Source organism: Gymnodraco acuticeps, unplaced genomic scaffold (assembly GCF_902827175.1).
Source record: "Gymnodraco acuticeps unplaced genomic scaffold, fGymAcu1.1, whole genome shotgun sequence".
NCBI lineage: Eukaryota > Metazoa > Chordata > Actinopteri > Perciformes > Bathydraconidae > Gymnodraco > Gymnodraco acuticeps.
The window spans coordinates 204,625-216,463 of record NW_022992138.1 but is presented as its reverse complement, the minus strand read 5'-3'; the positions used below and the strand labels follow the sequence as shown (position 1 = coordinate 216,463).

General features: G+C 37.4%; 1 protein-coding gene across 1 annotated transcript in view; it reads right to left on the bottom strand.

Annotated features, from left to right (window-relative positions):
- LOC117538267 (oocyte zinc finger protein XlCOF6-like) overlaps window positions 1–11,839 on the bottom strand; it is a 115,981-nt gene that overhangs the window by 93,247 nt on the left and 10,895 nt on the right.

The following is an 11,839-nucleotide window of genomic DNA, read 5'->3' as shown; positions in this document are numbered from 1 at the left end:
AAATTGATATGATTTGATATTAAACAAACTAATCATAGTAGTTTAACTATTCAAAAGTTTACAGTAACTTATAATAACACGGGAATAATAAACGGAGCTCTCTCTCCTTCTCCTGGCAGCCTGTCAGTATCATGCAGCTCGCGGATCAGTAATGAGTGACCCGACAGTAAAACTAAACTTATCTATAACTAGTTTAGGTAGTTTGAGAGGTCATTAAAATAGCTACACGTGTGTTATTCTAACCTGAAGTGTGTGTTTTGTTCCGCTCACCGCTACAGGTGATTATGCAGAGCTGTGTGTCGACTCGTCAGCAGCAGCTGATCTCTCTCTCCCGCCAGTTTAGACTTTACTCGCGTTTACTTTCGTGTTCACCAACACGATTTTTAATCTATTGATTCGTGTTCACCAACACGATTTTCCCCTTTTTTTCGTGTTCCACAGCACGATTTTAAAAGCAATGTATTTCTACTGGTGATGTGTTTCGTGCCTGCAGCACGTATTTTTCTACGGTCGGGTCGTGGAAGACCGGAAGCTGTGTGGTTCATAAAAACATGTTCTTCAATATCAAGCCAGTTATTGCTTTTATTTTAAATCGTATAATTTCGGACTTTTGTTGCTGTCTGTGAAGAAAATAAATGGGGCTCAGAGCCTCAGAATACTGAAATCTGTATTTTTTTAAATATTGTTTTCCTTCTAATTTGTTATTCTTTTCAAAATAACACACTGTTTTTTACTCACCAATAACACACAATTATCCATTTATTGGTTTAATTCCATAATCTCGGGCTTTTTTGGCGTCTGTCAGGAACTGAATTTCAAAATAAAAATAACCGGAAACAGACGTAGGCATTTTGAGCGATTGCCCAAGATCCTCAGCTATGGTTTAAGCTCGCTGATTGGATGTGTTAGCCGCAATGCATAATGGGATTTGGTGTTCATATTATATGAAATCCGGAAAATAATACTTTATTCCGAGTGCTCTTGCTTTTCTCTTTGAAAGTCATCACATAACGGCATTGTAATACACGGTTCGGCTGCATTACATATTACAGATCTGCCGTAGTTTTTTATTTATAGAGCCCTGATGAGAAGACCTTTGGAAAAACGGAAGAAATGCCGCCGAAACTGAATACTTGACGTGGATCGTAAATATATCAACAATTAAACAACATCTTCAATTTCTCTTCACACAATAAGTCTCCTTGCAGTATCAACACTATTTCGGCTGACTTTTACATTTGATCTAATTCATAGATAGGTTATATTTACACCATAACGGTGCACAGCTGATATAAAAGGACTTGTAGTTTTTAAAGATATTACTGATTTTCTTTGAATGTAAGAATGTAAATACTGAGTCTGAAATAGTATAGCAATATGCTGTAAAATTATGTGAAAGCATGAATAAAACTACACATCTTCAGATGTTGTACATACATAAGTGTCCTGCACTAATAATATAATAAAAAAGTTATTATGGCTGTGTGTCCTTGTGTGCACCTCCTAGTGGTTAAAGCACATTATTGAATTATTGTTTTTATGTGTTATATTTGATTACAAAAATATTAAGAGTACATACTTTCATAGGGGGAAAGTAGAAGGTCTGTGATAGAAATATAGAATATAAAAAATCAAGAAGATACTATAAGTGATCTCTACAATAAAACAGTTTAGTGCAGGATGTACAAAGATATTAATAGAAGGAGGTGCAAAACAGAAACACGAATTAACCTTTATTTAAATATTAAATAACAGATTAAGGTCTTCTTTTAAATAAGAAAAAAACTTTGGGGGTATCTATCTACAGATAAATATTAAGCCTGACAAAGTACTTAACGTCTAATATATTGCTTTCCTGCAATGTTAACTATGTTGAAGCACTTATTTTAACTGATATTATACATATGAATTATACTCTTATGTAGATAGATAGAATAAGAAATGTGCAGAATATGACAGTTTAATGGTGGAGGTACACACATATTGATAGATGTCTTGTAATGCACTGTTGAGGAACCTGTGACCCAAGTTTTTCATTCATTGCATAACTACACCGTAGTTGTGTATATGAATAAACCTTTGAAAATCTTGAAATCTTGAAAGGGATGTGCAAAATAGCCATAATATACAGTCTTTAATTAACTATTAGTAGAGAATAACGAGTAATGAATACACTTTATTACTCGTTTCCATTCATGTCAATTGCAGATACATGTTTAGTCTTCTCAAGCACCAACTATCAAATATCTCTCCTGATTGTTGGCACTTGACAATCACCTTACCTGAATTTTACTCAGGTGTAACTAAAGTCTGATTTAAGGGTTGTTTATATTTCACATAATTAATCAGAATCTGCAAAGTAACTCAAATAAATGCAGTGGAGTAAAAATACCAGGTTAACCTCTGAATTGTAGTGGAGTAGAATTACAAAGTAACAATGAGCTGTCATGTGGGTATTAATGCTGTGCATTATGGACACAAGCGATTTTCACCCATTTATTAATGATATGTTTTACATTTGATAACACCAATGTGTTTAATACTGGCATCTTCTAATTGTGGGAAAAACGAAAACGTTCAGTAGAGACGTCCCATAGAACATTTTGCGAAACACAATAGCCAGCATGTGTAGTTCTGGGGGGGCGTTCGAGTCCAGTTTTGGATAGTCTGGCGTGGTTTCATTCCATTTCAAACAGCTGTTTGACGCTCGGCGTAACCTTGGCGCACTGCAACTCCAACATCCCAACGATAGCTGGGGATTATGGGTAGTGTAGTGTCTTCGGCCATCCTAAACTCAGAAATGTTGACAATCGCAATGATGCTCGAAATGTCCCTTATAGGCCTACGTCTGTTTCCGGTTATTTTTATTTTGAAATTCAGTTCCTGACGGACACCAAAAAAGCCAGAGATTATGGAATTAAACCAATAAATAAAAGCAAGGATAATTGTGTGTTATTGGTGAGTAAATAACAGTGTTATTTTGAAAAGAATAACAAATTAGAAGGAAACAAATATTTTAAAATACAGATTTCAGTATTCTGAGGCTCTGAGCCCCATATATTTTCCTCACAGACGGTAACAAAAGTCCGACATTATACGATTTAAAATAAAAGCAATAATTGTGGCTTGATATTGAGTAAGAATATGTTTTTATGAACCACACAGCTTCCGGTCTTCCACGACCCGACCGGAGAAAAAGACGTGCTGCAGGCACGAAACACATTACCAGTAGAAATACATTGCTTTTAAAATCGTGCTGTGTAACACGAAAAAAAGGGGAAAATCGTGTTGGTGAACACGAAATGCCATGCGACTGGGTTGCCATATCGATCAGATCTAGTTCTAGCTAATGATAAGACTACCTGCTTATTAAAAGTCACCTAAACAATAAGCGTCGCTATGCAACCAGGCGAGGCCATAAAGTATAGCGCAGCATTATGCATTTGTTTACATGGCCACCGGAACCCCGAGGCATTACCAACAGATCAACGCACAATCAACCCATACAGGACATCTCTTTCTCCAAATTAAGTGTTAGACATTAGAATGGACTATTATTGTCTGTCACATACTCTTTTGTCTGTCACATAAGTGGCGCAAGTTGCGCAACTGATGCGGCATTGCACTAAACGGAAATTATTTTGAACGGACACTTTGACCGGAGAGATTTAGATTTGCCGGTCTTCAGCATATTTTACCGGTCGTAGTCCGGTAATTACCGGCTAACGGGAACTCTGGTGCTGCCCTTTTTATAGACTTATCCAAGGCATTTCATACTGTGGACCATGGCATTCTATGCCAGAAGTTACCCCATATAGGCCTGTCTGACCAAGCTGTTTTTTGGTTTTCAAACTATCTTTCAAATGGCAAGCAATTTGTACAATTCAGCAGTCTCTCCTCAAACTTTCTTCATGTGCCCAGAGGCGTTCCTCAAGGTTCGTTCTTGGGACCCACCCTTTTTACAATTTATATAAATGATATGCATCAAAATATTGATGCCTCTGTACATCTTTATGCAGATGATACTGATCTATACTGTTGTGCTCGCACTGCTGCCCTTGCATTTGAACGTCTGCAGTCTGCTTTTGACACGTTTCAGTCACACCTGTTCCACCTCAGGTTGGTGTTAAATTCAGACGAGATAAAAGTCATGTTGTTTTCCAAGAAGAAAAAGTTACCAACTGTTCTTCCCTGCATCATGTGCACAGCATAACCACATTGAAGCTGTTCACACCTACAGAAACTTGACTATTGAATATCTATGACTACTAAGATTGACTATCTTTTAGGGAAACTGAAATTAAAACTGGGATTATTTTTTAGAAACAAGGCCTGCTTCTCCACAAGTCCTAGGAAACGGCTTGTAGCTGCCACATTTTTGCCGCTCTTGGACTACGGGGACGTTGTGTACATGAACACCTCAGCTCACTCCCTTCATCTGCTGGACGCTGTTCACCATGGGGCTCTGAGGTTCATAGCCAACTGTAAACCCCACACTGTACTCTTTAGTTAACTGGACATCACTATCAATGCGCAGATCTCTACACTGGTACAAATGCATCTATAGAGTGGCCAAGTCACGCCCATCTACATCCGGTCCATGGGACCTTATTTCGGAAAAATTATGCATTGAGGTCAATGAAGAGAGAGAATGTATCTTTCAATCCCGTTTGAATTGTGCCATGGATTACACATATGATGTTTGTCAATCTTAAAAAATAATTTCCATGTCAAAAAAGTCACAGTTTGTCGTAAAACTGTTGAAATATAAGACTATGAAAAATACGCAACTAGAAATACTACAAATCCCAGAGTCGCGTAAGTGATGTCATAACTGTATTCCTCCACTAAGAGATAGCTAAAATCAGCGCCATATAGATATAATCTATCTATATGGCGCTGGCTTAGATAAGATAACTTTAACAAGATGCCCGTGTGCTTAGTACCAGGTTGTTATCATACCAGCAATGGGTCTTGCTCGTTCTTTCGCTTCCCGTCTGATGAAAGGACCAGGAGTGGCTGGATCAAGTTAGCTACCTAGCTAGTAGCTAGCACGTTAGTTAGCATTACAGCCTTGTCATTTGTATTAGCCTTAATATGAAGTAACATTAAGTAACCCAACATGTTAAACAGTAAGAGTAGTCATATTTCGTGAACCCTTTAAAGAGTACTGTCACACCGGTGTGATCATTCTATAATACACAATTTAAGCCGAGGGGAGAAATGCTAACGCTACATTAGCATCTGCGATCTTTTCTACTTCACGCTATCTGCACAAATGGTTGACATTTACATTAAAAAGACCAGGCAGTTCTGAGAGAATCAAAGGAAGGCAGGCAGGCAGCTTTGCATGACATTCTTCTGGACGTGTTTCATTGTGGTGATAGTGAGGGTATACAATCCTTTTGTTGACAAGACAGTAGTGACGGCCATCTTGGTGACGTTTGTTGTTCTGCTAGACCGGAGATGTAGTTCATTCAGCGTTTCACACGAACAAATGTGTTACTTCACAGTTTTACGACACATTTTTATTTTTTTGACTTGCAAAATTATCTTTTAAATTGACAAACATCATATGTGTAATTCGTGGCACAATTCAAACGGGATCGAAAGATAATCTTTCTCTCTCCATTAACTTCAATACATAATTTTTCCGAAATAACGTCCCTTGGAGGTCGGGCTTTTTTGGCGTCTGTCAGGAACTGAATTTCAAAATAAAAATAACCGGAAACAGACGTAGGCATTTCGAGTGATTACCCAAGATCCTCAGCTATGGGTTTAAGCTCGCTGATTGGGTGTTTTAGCCGCAATGCATGCTGGGATTTGGTGTTTATATGATATGAAATCCGGAAAACATTTTAAAAGAATAAAATAATACTTAATTCCGAGTGCTCTTGCCTTTCTCTTTGAATGTCGTCACATAACGGCATTGTAATACACGGTTCGGCTTCATTACATATTACAGATCTGCCGTAGTTCTTTATTTATAGAGTCCTGATGAGAAGACCTTTGGAAAAACTGAAGAAATGCTGCCGAAACTGAATACTTGACGTGGATTATAAATATATCAAGAATTAAACAACATCTTCAATTTCTCTTCACACAATACGTCTCCTTGCAGTATCAACACTAATTCGGCTGACTTTTACATTTGATCTAATTCATAGATAGGTTATATTTACACCATAACGGTGCACAGCTGATATAAAAGGACTTGTAGTTTTTAAAGATATTACTGATTTTCTTTGAATGTAAAAATGTAAATACTGAGTCTGAAATAATCCGTGTACCGTCCAATTGTTTTTCTTTATTAAACAAGTAAACGGAAGAGCGTCTGAGAGGCGTTTTTGCTTTTTACCTTACTAAATGGTCTAATGGTCATTGGAGCGAGGGGCGGGGCGGGGCGGGGCGGGGCGGGGCGGGGCGGGGCGGGGCGGGGCGGGGCGGGGCGGGGCGGGGCGGGGCGGGGCGGGGCGGGGCGGGGCGGGGGCGGAACTCACGGAAGTGATTTCAAAAACAAAAGCACTCGTGTGCTTGGAACGGTGATAATATTATAAACAAGGTGAATTTAGCGATCACAACGAAAACGGCCAAGACACATATTGAGCCCAGAAAATGAATGATATTAAGGGCTGTATTTATAATAGGCCTATGTCTAAAATGGACAACATTGTTAGGAGATTTAAACTACAGCGATTCTGCACTGCGGTCACCTCAGCCGTCTCTCGAGTTTGTTTTTTCAATTCAGATGCTCTTCATTTTTTGTCCTGCTATATTTGATGATCGATAGCGATACACATATTTGTTATCATAAGTTCTTAATAAAACTGACACTGTTGGACTCGGTACTAGTTTGACTGCTACCAGAAATAAAATGAAGTAGCCTACTTTTACGGTTTACTTTAATTAGTGAATAATCCTCTGCCAGAGTCCCCTCCATAGTACATAATCATAGTAGGCTACATAATGACATTTTCTGCTATCTTTGATGAGTGATAAAAAGACAATTTTACCATTAGTTCTTAATGATATTGATACTGCTTGACTCAGTAGTCTTACACCTACTACCACAATACAATGAAGTACTTCTTGTGTGTTGTTTTAAAAAAAAATCCTCTGTCAATGTCCCCTCCTGAGAACAAAATCAAGCCACTTCTGTTAAGTTTGATGAGGGAAAAAATGATTTTTGCCATTAGTTCTTTGTGAGTTTGACACTGTTGGACTCAGTACTAGTGAAACTACTCCCACAAGTACTTTGAAGTACTTTTACTATGTACTTTTCCAGTAATCCTCTGTCAGTGTCCCCTCCTGAGTACAATAATGCATGTTTTTCTGCTATTTTTAATAAGCATTAAAAAGCCTTTCTTCCTGAGACTGACAGTATTGGACACTCCACCATGTCAATACGTTTCTCTTTTTGTAGTGTATTGGTCTTTTGTAGAGGTTTTTCATTGCCAGCTAAAATATTGCCTATGGGGCAGCAAATTGGTCAGAACCAGCCCTGGTGTCATCCCCACAGCACCCCCCATTTGAAACATGTTCCTACGGCTATGGATGCCTAAGTCCATGAGAGGGAAATATAATCTACGTATTCGTCCAGTATTGGATCTTCTAAAGTTTCACCATCCCGGAATAAAACAATAAATCTATGTTATTGGGTTATTTTTCAATATTTGGCAGATGGGACAAAAAAGGGAGGTGTAGCTCAACAGGAACCTTTGATCTTGTGTTGGGTAACATTGACTCTGTAAACACGACTCTTAAAGTATGTGGGTCACACTGCAGCTTTTCTAAGTAAAATACTTTGATAAATGGTAGTTTTAAACACTTTTGCCTTTTTACTTCTGATGCTAACTGATGTGAGTCCCATGGTCCCCTGAAGTGGCTGAATTACTTTAAATATAGTGTATATATTCAGGTTTCCAATACACGTCCTATTCTTCATAAAGCAGGAGGCTAGGACACCCACAACCAATTACTAAGAACATCTATGTAAGGAGGTCTTTTTAGGTTTTAAACAATAATACTGTATGATATATGAGGATTGTACTTCTAATGGATTATGTTTACTTTACTTCATGCACTGGTTAATACTGCTTGTTTTTAGCTTCTGTTGCGCTAACGGATAAAAGAAGCTGTTTCTACAATAATGTGGAGGGAGAGTCCTCTCCAGTCAGACTGAGAGGCTGATAACTACAGCTCAGTGAGGTAAAGGACTCTGAGGGTTTAGATAGTTCACTTTAGTCTAAGTTATCTCAGTGGGTCTCAAAATTTTTGATCACAATTTATGTAAACAAATATTTCCAAGGCACTCCTTTATAATTATTAGGATAAATAAAAACAGGTTTTAAATCATTTCAATGTATACTATAGGACAGTAAACCAAAAATATCATTTAAAACTGGAGAGATTAAAAAAGAGGCATAAATAAATAAATGTTAACTGGTAAAATAAGATATGAATCAACAACAAAAATAAAATAAGTTACATTTATTTGTTATTGGCTATGGTAGGTTATTGGTTATGTTCACATACTTATTTGATTATTAAAATATAAACCGATCTTTTCCATATGGGTGTTTAGAGTTGTACCCCCTAGATCAGGTGTCTAGTAATTCTGCTCAAAGTGCACCAGATTGAAGCATTTTACTTTAAAATGTTAAAACAAATCTTCCTGGGGGGGGGCATACCCCGGACCCCCCTAGAGGATGTGACGTCCACCCCCCAAATCAAACATGTTCATTGAGTACTAAATGCATTTTAAGCCTTTTTATATAAGCTGTCCACCATGTAAATAAGTTTCTCTGTTTGTAGTGTATTGGTCTTTTGTAGAGGTTTTTCATTGCCTGCTAAAATCTCGCCTAGGGCAGCAAATTGGTCAGAACCAGCCCTGGTGTCATCCCCACAGCACCCCCCATTTGAAACATGTTCCCACGGCTATGTTGGACAGAGTATTTTAAGAGGATATGGTGGACATATTATCAGCAATACTTCCAGTCAGTACTCCGGCAGCAGCATTTTTACACCTTGGAAAGTCTTTAGAGTCTGGCCTGGATAGCTGGTCACAAATATCCTTCAGCACACTGACACACTCTGTCACTCTTGTTGGCTTCTTATGATGTTGCTGTCTTTTAATATATAATTATTTCTCTGCCGCTAGTTCGTTCCTCACAGATTCTACATTCTCATCAGCCTCATCCTTCCATCAGTCCCAATCAACGCATCAGCCTCCAGCACACTTCCAGTGTCTGACTCCATATGATATTGTCCTGATGCTGTAAGGGTGATGCCCCATGATCACAAAATGACCCCTCTAAAGTCTGAGTGCCAAGGACCTCATATTATGTCTGTCATTAATGTTACATCACCCATTATAACAATTTTCTTTCCATTTTTTCTCTTCTCTTAACTGAATAGTCCTGTCTTTAAGTATATAATACAATGTAAAGTCCTTTTCCTGCACCATTTTAAGGCTTCACAACAGGCATTTTCACTGTATGTGTTTGGAGAAATAACACAATCAATGGCCCAGAATTGTACTTTATAACCTCTGGATCTTGTGGTGCTTGAAGAAATATAGACTGGCTATGCCGACCAGGTTATATATGCCTTTTTTGGAGCCCTTTTTTTCAATATTTATTAAAATGTCACTAGTTATTTAAACAAACCACTATCTGAGGATAATACAAGCAACCATAAAACGCCCTTTATCTAGAGAGCCATTGAAGCCCATGAAGAATGTATCCTTCCACAAATCTTTTCATCTGCTGTATTAATAAAGTTGCCATGTGTTTTCAAATTCAAGTTAAGGCACTATCTGTGCAGAACATTACAAATATTCTTCATTTGCAGTATTTTATTTTAAAGGTGTTCAGAAAGACTGCATCAATGATATGCTATACATCTATATACAACCCAGTCTCACGGCATTTCGTGTTCACCAACACAATTTTTAATCTATTGATTCGTGTTCACCAACACGATTTGCCCCTTTTTTTCGTGTTGCACAGCACGATTTTAAAAGCAATATATTTCTACTGCCTGCAGCACGTCTTTTTCTCCGGTCGGGTCGAGGAAGACCGAAAGCTGTGTGGTTCATAAAAACATGTTCTTACTCAATATCAAGCCACAGTTATTGCTTTTATTTGAAATCGTATAATTTCGGACTTTTGTTACCGTCTGTGAGGAAAATAAATGGGGCTCAGAGCCTCAGAATACGGAAATCTGTATTTTTAAATATTTTTTTCCTTCTAATTCGATATTCTTTTCAAAATAACACACTGTTATTTACTCACCAATAACACACAATTATCCTTGCTTTTATTTATTGGTTTAATTCCATAATCTCGGGCTTTTTTGGCGTCCGTCAGGAACTGAATTTCAAAATAAAAATAACCGGAAACAGACGTAGGCCTATAAGGGACATTTCGAGCATCATTGCGATTGTCAACATTTCTGAGTTTAGGATGGCCGAAGACACTACACTACCCATAATCCCCAGCTATCGTTTAGGACTACAGTCCCCGTAAGGTTACGCAGAGCGTCAAACAGCTGTGTGAAATGGAACGAAACCACGCCAGACTATCCAAAACTGGACTCGAACGCCCCCCCAGAACTACACATGCTGGCTATTGTGTTTCGCAAAATGTTCTATGGGACTTCTCTACTGAACGTTTTCGTTTTTCCCACAATTAGAAGTTGCCAGTATTAAACACATTGGTGTTATCAAATGTAAAACATATAATTAATAAATGGGTGAAAATCGCTTGTGTCCATAATGCACAGCATTAATACCCACATGACAGCTCATTGTTACTTTGTAATTCTACTCCACTACAATTCAGAGGTTAACCTGGTATTTTTACTCCACTGCATTTATTTGAGTTACTTTGCAGATTCTGATTAATGATGTGAAATATAAACAACCCTTAAATCAGACTTTAGTTACACCTGAGTAAAATTCAGGTAAGGTGATTGTCAAGTGCCAACAATCAGGAGAGATATTTGATAGTTGGTGCTTGAGAAGACTAAACATGTATCTGCAATTGACATGAATGGAAACAAGTAATAAAGTGTATTCATTACTCGTTATTCTCTACTAATAGTTAATTAAAGACTGTATATTATGGCTATTTTGCACGTCCCTTTCAAGATTTTCAAAGGTGTATTGACATATCATATACACAACTACGGTGTAGTTATGCAATGAATGAAACACTTGGGTCACAGGTTCCTCAACAGTGCATTACAAGACATCTATCAATATGTGTGTATCTCCACCATTAAACTGTCATATTCTGCACATTTCTTATTCTATCTACATACATAAGAGTATAATTCATATGTATAATATCAGTTAAAATAAGTGCTTCAACATAGTTAACATTGCAGGAAAGCAATATATTAGACGTTAAGTACTTTGTCAGGCTTAATATTTATCTGTAGATAGATACCCCCAAAGTCTTTTTCTTATTTAAAAGAAGACCTTAATCTGTTATTTAATGTTTAAATAAAGGTTCATTCGTTTTTCTGTTTTGCACCTCCTCCTATTAATATCTTTGTACATCCTGCACTAAACTGTTTTATTGTAGAGATCACTTATAGTATCTTCTTGATTTTTTATATTCTATATTTCTATATTTATACTTTTCCCCTATGAAAGTATGTACTCTTAATATTTTTGTAATCAAATATAACGTAAAAACAAGAATTCAATAACGTGCTTTAACCACTAGGAGGTGCACACAAGGTACACACAGCCATAATAACTTTGTATTATTAGTGTATAGACACTTATGTATGTACAACATCTGAAGATGTGTAGTTTTATTCATGCTTT